At 36.9% G+C, this 13,997-nt stretch overlaps 1 non-coding gene across 1 annotated transcript; it reads left to right on the top strand.

Annotated features, from left to right (window-relative positions):
- Nucleotides 1-735: 735 nt before the first annotated feature.
- Nucleotides 736-838, top strand: LOC132419119 (U6 spliceosomal RNA). The gene has a single exon (XR_009518127.1). It is a non-coding gene; the product is annotated as a U6 spliceosomal RNA (small nuclear RNA).
- Nucleotides 839-13,997: the final 13,159 nt, after the last annotated feature.

The following is a 13,997-nucleotide window of genomic DNA, read 5'->3' as shown; positions in this document are numbered from 1 at the left end:
TGGTAAAAGTTAAAGATAAAAAGGGGATTTAAAGGCAGCAAGAGAAAAACAAATAGTTAATTACAAGGGAACCCCCATAAGGCTATAAGCTGATTTCTCTATAGAAACGTTGCAGGCAAGAAGGGAGTGGCAAGATACATTCAAAGTTCTAAAAGGGAAAAATCTGCAACCTAGGATACTCTAACCAGCAAGATATCAGTTAGAATAGATGGAGGGAAAGAATTTCTCAGACAAGCAAAACTGGAAAGAATACAGCAATACTAAACCTGTCCTAAATGAAATACTAACAGGTCTTCTCTAAATAGAAAAGAAGCAAGAATTTATAGGAAGGAGAAAATCACAATTGGAAAGTAAATCACTTAAATAAGCCAGATTAAAAGAAAAAGTCAAAATATTTTTGTGAAAACGATGCTAACCACATGAACAGCAAAAGAATAAAAATGAAGATGTAGAAGAGGAGGATATCAAAATCATAAAACTGTGGGAGAGGAGAGTAAGAAAATGTAGATTCCTGTTTTTTTTCTTTTTTGGAATGTGATATGACTATCAGTCTAAAGCAAGTAGATATGGGAAGGGGATAACATACTTGAAAAACAGGGTAAGCACAAATCAAAAAACATATAATACATTAAAAAAACAAAAGTAAGAGAACACAAGCATAAAATAAAAGCAAACAAACCACAGAAAAGAAAAACAAAAAGAAAAAGAGAGGAACAAACAAACACAGAATCATGCTTGCTTTGGCAGCACATATACTAAAATTGGAACGATACAGAGAAGATTAGCATGGCTCTTGCACAAGGATGACATGCAAATTCGTGAAGGATTCCACATTTTTAATCAAAGAGGAAATCAAAAAATGCCTAGAAACAAATGACAACAAAAACATGATGATGCAAAACCTATGGGATGTAGCAAAAGCAGTTCCAAGAGGGAAGTTTACAGCAATACAATCCTACCTCAAGAAACAAGAAAAATCTCAAATAAAAAACCTAACCTTACCCCTAAAGTAACTAGAGAAAGAACAAACAAAAAACAGTTAGTAGAAGGAAAGAAATCATAAAGATTAGAGCAGAAATAAATGAAATAGAAATGAAGAAAACAATAGCAAAGATCAATGAAACTAAAATCTGGTTCTTTGAGAAGATAAATAAAATGGATAAACTTTTAGCCAGATTCATCAAGAAAAAAAGGGAGAGGACTCAAATCAATAAAATTAGAATGAAAAAGGAAAAGTTACAACTGACACAGCAGAAATACAAAGGATCATAAGAGACTACTACAAGCAACTATATGCCAATAAAATGGACAAGCTGGAAGAAATGGACAAATTCTTAGAAAAGTACAACCTTCTAAGACTGAACCAGGAAGAAATAGAAAATATGAACAGACCAATTCACAAGAAATGAACTTGAAACCATGATTAAAAATCTTCCAACAAACAAAACTCCAGGACCAGATACCTTCACTGGGGAATTCTATCAAACATTTAGAAAAGAGCTAATACCTATGCTTCTTAAACTCTTCCAAAAAATTTCAGAGGGAGGAATACCCCCAAGCTCATTCTATGAGGCCACCATCACCCTGATACCAAAACCGGACAAAGATGTCCCCAAAAGAGAAAATTACAGGCCAGTAGCACTGATGAATATAGATGCAAAAATCCTCAACAAAATACTAGCAAACAGAATCCAACAGCACATTAAAAGGGTCATGCACCATAATCAAGTGGGGTTTATCCCAGGGATGCAAGGATTCTTCAGTACACACAAATTAATCAATGTGATACACCACATTAACAAATTGAAGAATAAAAAATCATAGATCATCTCAATAGGTAAGTTGAATTCTTTATTATTCTTAAAGTTATGAGCCATCAAATGTTGTCCAGGCTCATGGGTCAAATCAGAGATGGCCAGGACCTAAAGATCAGGTAGGCCATCAGAGATTACATTAACTCTAAAATGGTCCCAAGTATTATGAAACAAATTCAAGGAGGTGACCAAAATGTCAGGGGGACCTGGAAGCGGCAACAGTGGATAAAAAACAAAAGCAAAACTAAGGAGTGTAAAATAATAAAAGCAACAATTAATGTACAAGAGGGGAAATTAGAGTATATTAATAATGAGATATTTCTTATTTTTTTCTTTTCAAAACAGTAAAATTGAAACCAAAGAAATAAAATCCTAACATCAATGGACCTTGAGGGTATGATGCTAAGTGAAACAAGTCACATGGAGAAAGACAAACACAATATGGTTTCACTCATATGTGGAATATAAAAAACAAACAAAAAATGAAATAAATGCACAAACCAAACAAAAATAAACATGTAGATATAGAGAACAGAGTAGTGGTTACCAGAGGGGAAGGGGTGGGGTGAGGGCTAAATGGGTAAAGGGGAACAACTGTACGGTGATGGATGGAAATGAAGTTTTTGGTGGTGAGCACACTGCAGGGTATATAGAAGTAGAAATATAATGTTGTATATATGAAACTTACATAATGTTATAAACCAACGTTACCTCAATAAATGGCCTAAATGGGAAAAGAGTCTAAAAAAAAAAAAAGAGTGGATATGTGTTTAACTGATTCACTTTGCTGTACATCAGAAACTAACACAACATTGTAAATCAACTGTACTCCAATAAAAATTAAAAAAAAATAAAATTATATCAACTTGAAAAAAAAGTGGAGAAAAATCTAAATATTAAAGAAAATGACTGTGAAATCAAGTGAAAGAGACATGGCATTTTTTAAAGAATAAGTTAATGAGATGTGCAAATATATGCACAGGAAAATGCAAATGGGCAAAAAAAGAGGAAACCTGAATAAACCAATGACCTAGAACATTTTTTTAATATGACAAAATTACTCTAAAATGCATGTGACAAACTTTTAAAAATATGGGTGTTTTCAAAGTTTCAACAGATTCTTTCAATTCATTTTACCTATTTATTTTTTCAATGTTTCATTTTTAATCATATTAAAAAAATTTAAGGCAGTATATACATGACATATGAGCTCCACTCTTAGTCTTCAAGGCTCCCTGCCCCTCACAGTGATCCCATTGATCTCTTTTATTTTACTTAATAGATGCTCAATAAGGGTTTTTTAAAATTTGCTATATTGGAGAAAGATTTCCAAAGTGTTATATAAACCTATCATAACACAATAAAATTTTGTAATGATCACTTTTAAAAATAGTAAATTTCATAACAATCTCAAATTATAAATGCCAAAATTCTAAAGTAAGCCCCAGTAAAATAAATATTGCAGTAAATTGAAAGAAATACTACAATATAGACTAGTACAAACTGAGATGTTAAAATATTAGTATTATATAATATAATCCTTCATTTCATTAGATCAAGGAAATAGACAAAAATATGGTCATTAATATTCTGAATAGGCATTTGATGAAAAACAACACATTTTCCTCATTTAGAAAATGTCTAGGAATAATAAAGAATAAAAATAGTAAACTAAGAATAAAAGGGTTTTTAATAGATTTAAACAGTACTTAATGTAGTGCAAATAAAAGACAAAAGGATATCTCTAATTGCCTTTAGAATTTATTATGTTCTATATATTCTCACCATATTCAATAACATTAGGTGTTTAGTTCAAGATAGTGGACTGAGCATATACTTTCTCCAAAATCCTTTGTAATAATGATGAGGTATGAGGAATTAATAAATTGGTAACAGCACTATAGCACGAGGAATAGTATTATCAGCAGACTAGAAATTGTGAGGCATTTCTCAAAAATATATTAATCAGAAAACATCAGATTGTAAAAGAAACAAGTGTAAAAAATGATGTATCGATATATACACACACATACATATATACCTAGCATTTTACACTAAAGACAGGCATAGTCAATTTTTTAAAATGACGACAGTGAAAATGGCAAATTATGGAAATCCAAAAGTTTATCCTTCCACAAAAGTAATAAATAAATTGACAAAACTGTCAAACTCTTTTGGAACTGTAGACTCTAATCCAAACCTTATAGCAACCAGGGAAACAATCAAGAAAAGATAGCTGAATCTTAGTAAAAGAACTTCATGGTATTTTGACTTATCCTGGTAACCATCCCCACCTTCTCAGTATAGCAGTGGCCTTGATGACAATAGCTGTGATTACCAGTACAGGTATGTTATACCAAAGAGAGCAAAATGGACCTTATTCTAAAAGAAAAATGTGGTTGTTAGTTTGGACTCATTTTGTGGGTCCCTGAAGGGTTGTATCAAAGGACTTGTCTTTATTTAGCCTAACTTGGAACTTTCTAAAGGCTAAGGCAGCTACCAAGGCGGAGGGGACACCTGTGGAAAACATTTAAAAGCAAATGTATTAGCTGCTACTTCTTGAGTTAACACCAGTTGCGGCAAAAAATACTCTAACCAAAATGTTGAGAGAGAAGGCTAGGGAATGAGATGCTTTGGGAAATAAGGACTTTGAAAAGGTTCCACATATTCCTGGAAATCTAGAAGGTCATGTGTATGCCAGGGCTGGGTACATGCTCATAAAAGATGTGAGAGGGTTCTGAGCTCCTACTTATCACTAAACTTCAGGGTTTGTGCAAATAGGAATTGAAGTTTAAGGCAGAATTGTAAACTCCTTGCTGAGCACTGAAGGTATGCCCCAACGCTCACGCAGAGCCAAGTTGCAAAGATTGGTAGATTTACTGGGTTCCAGACATTTAGAAAATCTCTGTTCAGTAACTAGCTCACCACTAAATTAATGGAAAAGGGACTTCAGTAATAACATAAAACAAATAATATAGAATTGATGAAATTTGTTCATAAAAATCACAAAACAAAACAAAAAACGACTATAACAAGCATCAACAATAAACCCTGGGAAGGGAGGAAAATGTGATTTGCAGAGTTGCCACATTATAATAGTCAAAATATCCAGTTTCTAACCAAAGTGCAAGTACAAATACTGCATGATTCCAGTTACATGAGGTATCTGAAGTAGTGAAATTCATAGAAAAAGAAAGTAGAATGATGTTTGCCAGGGTCTGAGGGGAGGGGAAGGAGGGAAGTTGTTGTTTACTGGGTATACAGTTTCAGATTTGCAAGATGAAAATTTTCTGGAGATGTTTCACAACAACGTGAAAATACATAATGCTACTGAACTGTACACTTACAAATGGTTGCGATGGTAAATCTCATGTTATGTGCTTTTTACTACAATAAAAATATCTAACCTTTATTAAGGAGCTACAAAAAGAGGAGCAACTAAACAAAGCAAGCAGAAGAACAGAAACAAAAAGGATTAGAGTGTAGCTAAATCAAATAAAAAATAAAAAAACAATAATCAACAAAACCAAAGGATAGTTCTTTGAAAAGATCACCAATATTGACAAGCCATTAGATAAAGTGATGAAGAAAAATAGAGAAGTGTTAAATTACTAAACTTAGGAATGAAAGTAGGGACATTACTACTGACATTAAGAAATAAAAGGGATTACAAGATAACACTATGAATATTTGTATGTCGATATAGACAACCTAGATAAAAAGGACAAATTCCTTTAAACATGCAAACTACCAAAACTGACTCAAAAATAAATAGAAAATCTGAATAGACCTGTAAAAAGTATAGAGATTAAATAAGTAACAAAAAAATCCCAATACATAAAAGCCCAAGCCAAGATGGCTACACTTACAATTTCTACCAAACAGTTAAAGAATAATAAATGCTAATTCTTTACAAAACCTTCCAGGAATCAAAAAGAGGAATGAACACTTGCCAACTCATTCTATGAGGCTATAATTACCCTGATACCAAAACTACACACAAATACCAAAAGAAAGTACAACAAAAGACTAATCTCTTATAAATATAGATGCAAAAATCATCAACAATACACCAACAAGCCAAACCTAGCAATACATAAAAGAATTAAGCACCATGACCAGTAGAATTTATTCCAAGAATACAGGTTGATTTAATATATGAAAATCAATTAATGTAATACACCATATAAATGAATACAGGCAAAAACCACATAATCATCTCAATAGAAACAGAAAAAGCATTTGACAAAAATTCAACACTCCTTCATGATAAAAAATCATTTAAACTAGAATTAAAAAGAAACTTCTTCAACATGACACACAGCATCTATGAAAAACCCACAGTTAACATCACTGTGATAAAACAATTAAATATTTTCCCTCCAAGATCCAAAATAAGACATGGATGTCTGTTCTTGCCACTTAACTTCAACAATATACTAGAAGTTCTAGCCATAAAAATTATGTGAGAAATGAAATAATACACAGCCAGACTAAAAGAAAGGAATAAAACCACCTCTATTCACAGATGCAATGATCTTATATATAGAAAATCCTAAAAATCCATACAAAAATTAGTAGAGTTAATAAACAAGTTCAGCAAATTTGAAAGACGCAGAATCCACATATAAATATCAGTTGTATTTCTGTAGAAGAGCAGTGAATAATCCAAAAATAAAATTAAATAAATAAATCCATTTATAATAGCATTGAAAATAATAAAATACTTAGGAATACTTTTTTTTTTTTTTTGCGGTACGCGGGCCCCTCACTGTTGTGGCCTCTCCCGTTGTGGAGCACAGGCTCCGGACGCGCAGGCTCAGCGGCCATGGCTCACGGGCCTAGCCACTGCGTGGCATGTGGGATCCTCCCGGACCGGGGCACGAACCCGTGTCCCCTGCATCGGCAGGCAGACTCCCAACCACTGCGCCACCAGGGAAGCCCCACTTAGGAATACTTTTAAACTAGGAGTTGTTAGGAGCTCAGCTGAGCTGGAAAGAGCTCATCAGTCTGGTGTCAGAGTAGCGGAATAAAGCAATAAGCTAAAATGGAAGTAACAGTGAAATCTTTAATCACATACTGTGATGGCATAAACAAAAAGTCTAACCTAAGAAAACACTGACTTTCCCCTGATTCATTCTCCCCCATGGAATGGCACACTCATCAAGGCTCAGGTGGCCAGCAAAGACATGGGTGTGATCCCATTCTCAAGGGAGTATGGAACAAAAGGCTCCTGCAGTTTTATGAAACCAGAGACCATGGGAAGAGAGAGACGGATGGCTAGGGGTAAAATAATTCTGAGTACCGAATTAGAATAAGGAAGAATGTCTTTAAGGTTTTCCACTTCTTCCCTGATAAGGAGGTTTTGACAGGGTTACTTACATGAAGAAACCTTAGCCAGTGTCCTGAGATAAAGACACACCTAGGAATGAGGGCACTTGCCAGGGAACGCAAATACGTAAAGAACAGTATGACAGGCCAGATGGACTTGAGTCCTTGACTGCAATTTCCCTCAGAGACTGGAATTCATTGGCTGTGCATGAAGTCTGGTGTGGGAAGGGCAGCATTCCACCCGTGAGACCTGCCGGGTAAAACCTATGTAATTGCTATGGTTGGATATGAAAAATCACACAGAGGCTTTTGGGCAGGAGCCAGACTCCTCAGAATGTTGAAGACATATACTGAAAACAATAAAATATCGTTGAAATAAACCAAAGAAGATAAATAAATAGAAAGTCACTCTATGTTCATGGGGGTGGAAGAATTAATATTATTATTTTTTTTTATTTTATTTTTTTGCGGTACACGGGCCTCTCACTGTTGTGGCCTCACCCATTGCGGAGCACAGGCTCCGGACGCGCAGGCTCAGCGGCCATGGCTCACGGGCCCAGCCGCTCCGCGGCATGTGGGATCCTCCCGGACCGGGGCACGAACCCGTGTCCCCTGCACCGGCAGGTGGACTCTCAACCACTGCGCCACCAGGGAAGCCCCAGAATTAATATTATTAATACAGCACTACTACTCAACAAAACCATCTATAGATTCAATGGAATCCCTGTCAAAATGCCAAGTCCATATTTTTTTTTTAAATGAGAACCAGATGCTAAAATTCACATGGGAATTTTCCAGAAAGTGTGTGGGAGAACCAACATTAAAACCTCTGTTTTTGACCCCCAATTTAGCTTTTCCCCAATAACATACACTGCTTCATGAATGTGCCAAATAATATAATGTAAAAATAATTTTAAAATCAGTAGCACTACCATTTTTTTCGGACTTCTCATGTGGTTATCTCATACTAAATAGAATAAAAATAATACGTTTCATGTCAGTGAGCTAAACAAACACTAGTGTTCATGATATCAAGTTTCCTAATATCTGGCTTATGGTAGGATTTCACTTTCCCTGGCCCTTGAAGTTATAAAGCCATATGACTCACTGTGGCTAATCAAATGTAAACAGACATGGCAGGAATCACTATTTTAAGCTGATGCTCAACTCTCCAGCCCAACTCTTCCTGTACTGCAGCATATGTGAAAGCATACGTTGATGGGGTGTCTCCATGAAAATAGGTCCTGAATAACTACAATGAGCAAAAGCCTTTGGCAATGCACACTGGACCTGTATTATGAATGAAAAATAAACTTTTGTGGTTTTAAGTACTGAGATTTTGAGATCATTTTTTACTGTAGCAAATTATAACTTACCCTTACTAGTTGAGATTTATATAAAATTCAAATGGATTCTTGCAATTGTATTTATCTACACACACACACACAAACGGATGTGTGTGTATCAAAAGTAGGCATTATTCCTATTAATTATCTACAAAATCTAACATAAAAGCATAGTTAGAAAATCTAATTCTTATAAAACATTTCAATCTGATTTCTTCTACAAAGTCTACTCTTTTTGTCATGCATAATTCCATAAGAGCTTGTATTAAAAAGAAGCCTTGACAAGTTTTGACCCACATGACATTATGAGATACTTCCTTGAACAGGACAATAAACCTATTAATTACCCTTTAAAAAATAATTTCAAGTCATATCCTTAATACATTTTGCACTCTATTCCCAAGATTTAGTAACAATTACACAGTGAAGAAGGGTATCAGATGACATTCTATCCTTATGACAGATGGTTTGATTACGGTATTCAAAAACATAAAAGTACAGTGAAGTCAACACCTTGAGCTGCATGGCACTTCCAGGCAGCAGACACTAATTGGAGAAAATGTCTGTATGGGTTTAAAGTCGATTGCTATTCAATTTCTCTCCAAAATATTTGACAGGTCCCCCACTGACAAATTATTTTGAAATCTACATGTAGGAGAACTATCCTAATATATCCTACTTGAGTTTTGAAGAGGGAGAGAATCTTATTAAGATCAAATTTTTATCCATGTGCAAATTAAATAGTCTGCCTGAAATATACAAGTATTTCTTTGGGTGATTTATTAAGGAAATATATTGAAATTTTTCTTGGGAGCTGGGAGCACAGAAAGAGGAATCAGTTTTTCTGCTCAAGTAACTGTATGACATCAAAGTATCTAGACAAGAGTGAAAAATTCAGTAAATCACTCCTGATGGCCTTCAGCCAACAAAAATGATGTTTAGTGTGCATTTTCATTTCTCAGTAAGACTGTAAAATTTAATTGGTGCAGTCACTATGGAAAACAGTATGGAGGTTCCTCAAAAAAAGCTGAGAACAGAACTACCATATGATCCAGCAGTCCCACTTCTGGGTATTTATCCAAAGAAAATGAAAACACTAAATTGAAAAGATATATGTACCCCCATGTTCATTGCAGCATTATTTACGGTAGCCAAGACATAGAAACAATCTAAGTGTCCATGACAGACAAATGAATAAAGAAAGTATGAGATATACACACACACACACAGGAATATTACTCAGCCGTAAAACGATAAGGGTTAATATCCAAAATATACAAAGAACTCATACACCACAAAACTTTAAAAACAACAACCTGATTAAAAATGGGCAGAAGACCTGAATAGACATTTTTCCAAGGAAGACATACAAATGGCTAACAGACACATGAAAAGGTGATCAACATCAGTAATCATCAGGGAAATGCAAATCAAAACCACAATGAGAGATCACCTCACACATGTCAGAATGGTTATTCTTAAAATGACAACAAATAACAAGTGTTGCCAAGGATGTGAAGAAAAGGGAACCCTCATGCATACTGTTCTTCATAGTGGCTGCACCAATTGACATTCCCACCAACAGTACAGGATGGTTCCCTTTTTTCCACACTCTCTCCAGCATTTATTGTTTGTAGATTTTTTATGATGCTCATTCTGACTGGAGTGAGGTGATACCTCATTGTAGTTTTGATTTGCATTTCTCTAATAATTAGTGATGTTGAACATTTTTTCATGTGCCTGTTGGCCATCTGTATGTCTTCTCTGGAGAAATGTCTACTTAGGTCTTCGGCCCATTTTTTGTTTGGATTGTTGGTTTTTTTGGATATTAAGTTGTATGAGCTATTTATATATTTTGGAAATTAACCCCTTTTCAGGTGCATCATTTGCAAATATTTTCTCCCATTCTGTAGGTTGTCTTTTTGTTTTATGTTTCCTTTGCTGTGCAAAAGCTTTTAAGTTTTATTAGATCCCATTTGTTTAGTTTTATTTTTATTTCCAATACTCTAGGAGACGGATCCAAAAAGATATTGCTGTGATTTATGTCAAAGAGTATTCTGCCTATGTTTTCCACTAGTTTTATAGTATCTGGTCTTACATCTAGGTCTTTAATCCATTTTGAGTTTATTTTTATATATGGTGTTAGAGAATACTTGAATTTCATTCTTTTACATGTAGCTGTACAGTTTTCCCAGCACCACTTATTGAATAGACTGTCTTTTCTCCATTGTATATTCTTGCCTCCTTTGTCAGAGATTGATTGACCGTAAGTGCATGGGTTTGGTTCTTGACTCTCTGTCCTCTTCAATTGATCTATGTGTCTGTTTTTGTGCCAGTACCATACTGTTTTATTAATGTAGCTTTGTAGTATAGTCTGAAATCAGGGCATCTGATTCCTCCAGCTCTGTTTCTCTTTTTCAAGATTGCATTGTCCGAGGAGCTTCAAGATGGTGGAAGAGTAAGACGCGGAGATCACCTTCCTCCCTACAGATACATCAGAAATACATCTACATGTGGAAATGCTCCTATAGCATACTTACTGAACGCTGGCAGAAGACCTCAGACCTCCCAAAAGGCAAGAAACTCCCCACATACCTGGGTGGGGCAAAAGAAAAAAGAAAAAACAGAGACAAAAGGATAGGGACGGGACCTGCACCAGTGGGAGGGAGCTGTGAAGGAGGAAGGGTTTCCACACACTAGAAAGCCCCTTAGCGGGCGGAGACTGCGGGTGGCAGAGGAGGGAAGCTTCGGAGCCACGGAGGAGAGCGCAGCCACAGAGGTGTGGAGGACAAAGTGGAGAGATTCCTGTACATAGGAGCGGAGCAGACCAGCACTCACAAGCCCGAGAGGCTTCTCTGCTCACCCGCCAGGGCGGGCGGGGGCTGGGAGCTGAGGCTCAGGCTTCAGTCGGATCCCAGGGAGAGGACTGGGGTTGTCTGAGTGAACACAGCTTGAAGGGGGCTAGTGCACCACAGGTAGCCGGGAGGGAGACCGGGAAAAAGTCTGGACCTTCCGAAGAGGCAAGAGACTTTTTCTTCCCTCTTTGTTTCTGGGTCAACGAGGAGAGGGGATTAAGAGCACTGCTTGAAGGAGCTCCAGAGATGGGCATGAGCCGCTGCTATCAGCGCCGACCCCAAAAACAGGCATGAGACGCTAAGGCTGCTGCTGCTGCCATCAAGAAGCCTGTGAGCAACCACACGTCACTATCCACACTGACCCTCCCAGGAGCCTGTGAAGCCTGCCATTGCCATGGTCCCGTGATCCAGGGACAACTTCCCCAGGAGAATGCAAGGCACGCCTCAGGCTGTTGCAACATCATGCCAGCCTCTGCTGCCGCAGGCTTGCCCCTCATCCATACTCCTCCCTCCCCCTGGCCTGAGTGAGGCAGAGCGTCCGAATCAGCTGCTCCTTTAACCCCGTCCTGTCTGAGCGAAAAATAGATGCCTTCAGCCGACCTACATGCAGAGGCGGGTCCAAATCCAAAGCTGAACCCTGGGAGCTGTGAGAACAAAGAAGAGAAAGGGAGATCTCTCCCAGCAGCCTCAGGAGCACTGGATTAAAGCTCCACAATCAACTGGATGTACCCTGCATCTGTGGAATACATGAATAGACAACGAATCATTCCAAATTGAGGAGGTAGACTTTGGGAGCAAAGATATTTTCTTCCCCCCTTTTTCTCTTTTTGTGAGTGTGTATGTGTATGCTTCTGTGTGAGATTTTTTCTGTATACCTTTGCTTTTAACATTTGTCCTAGGTTCTGTCTGGCCGGGTTTTTTTTGTTTTGTTTTCTTTTACTTTTTAAAATTGTTTTCTTAATAACTATTTTTTATTTTAATTATTTTACTTTATTTTATTCTATTTTATTTTATCCTCATTCTTTCTTTCTATTTGTTCTCCCTTTTATTCTGAGCCGTGTGGATGAAAGGCTCTTGGCGCTCCAGCCAGTAGTCAGTGTTGTGCCTCTGAGGTGGGAGAGCCAAATTCAGGACACTGGTCCACAACAAACCTATGAGCTCCACGTAATATCGAACAGCGAAAATCTCCCAGAGATCTCCATCTCAACGCCAAGACCCAGCTTCGTTCAATGACCAGCAAGATACAGTGCTGGAAACCCTATGCCAAACAACTAGCAAGACAGAAATGCAACCCCATCCATTAGCAGAGAGGCTGCCTTAAATTATAATAATTCCACAGACACCCCAAAACACACCACCAGACGTGGACCTGCCCACCAGAAAGACAAGATCCAGCCTCACACACCAGAATACAGGCACTAGGTCCCTCCACAAGGAAGCCTACGCAACCGACTGAACCAAACTTAGCCACTGGGGACAGACACCAAAAAAAACGGGAACTACGAACCTGCAGCCTGTGAATAGGAGACCCCAAACACAGTAAGATAAGCAAAATGAGAAGACAGAAAAACACACAGCACATGAAGGAGCAAGATAAAAACCCACCAGAACTAACAAATGAAGAGGAAATAGGCAGTCAACCTGAAAAAGAATTCAGAGTAATGACAGTAAAGATGATCCAAAATCTTGGAAATAGGATGGAGAAAATACAAGAAACGTTTAACAAGGACCTAGAAGAACTAAAGGCCAAACAAACAATCATGAACAACACAATAAATGAAATTAAAAATTCTCTAGAAGACATCAATAGCAGAATAACTGAGGCAGAAGAACGGATAAGTGACCTGGAAGATAAAATAGTGGAAATAACTACTGCAGAGCAGAATAAAGAAAAAAGAAAGAAAAGAACTGAGGACACTCTCAGAGACCTCTGGGACAACATTAAACGCACAAACATTTGAATTATAGGGGTCCCAGAAGAAGAAGAGAAAAAAAAAGGGAATGACAAAATATTTTAACAGATTATAGTTGAAAATTTTGCTAATATGGGAAAGGAAATAGATAGTCAAGTCCAGGAAGCACAGAGAGTCCCATACAAGATAAATCCAAGGAGAAACACACCAAGACACATATTAATCAAACTGTCAAAAATTAAATACAAAGAAAACATATTAAAAGCAGCAAGGGAAAAACAACAAATAACACACAAGGGAATCCCCATAAGGTTAACAGCTGATCTTTCAGCAGAAACACTGCAAGCCAGAAAGGACTGGCAGGACATATTTAAAGTGATGAAGGAGAAAAACCTACAACCAAGATTACTCTACCTAGCAAGGATCTCATTCAGATTTGATGGAGAAATTAAAACATTTACATATAAGCAAAAGCTAAGAGAATTCAGCACCACCAAACCAGCTTTACTACAAATGCTAAAACAACTTCTCTAGGCAGGAAACACAAGAGAAGGAAAAGACCTACAACAAGAAACCCAAAACAATTAAGAAAATGGGAATAGGAACATACATATTGATAATTACCTTAACTGTAAATGGATTAAATGCTCCAACCAAAAGACATAGACTGGCTGAATGGATACAAAAACAAGACCCATATATATGCTGTCTACAAGAGACTCACTTCAGACCTACGGG

The sequence above is a fragment of the Delphinus delphis genome, chromosome X (assembly GCF_949987515.2).
Source record: "Delphinus delphis chromosome X, mDelDel1.2, whole genome shotgun sequence".
NCBI lineage: Eukaryota > Metazoa > Chordata > Mammalia > Artiodactyla > Delphinidae > Delphinus > Delphinus delphis.
Note: the sequence above shows the minus strand (reverse complement) of the source record. Positions and strands in the feature narration are given on the sequence as shown.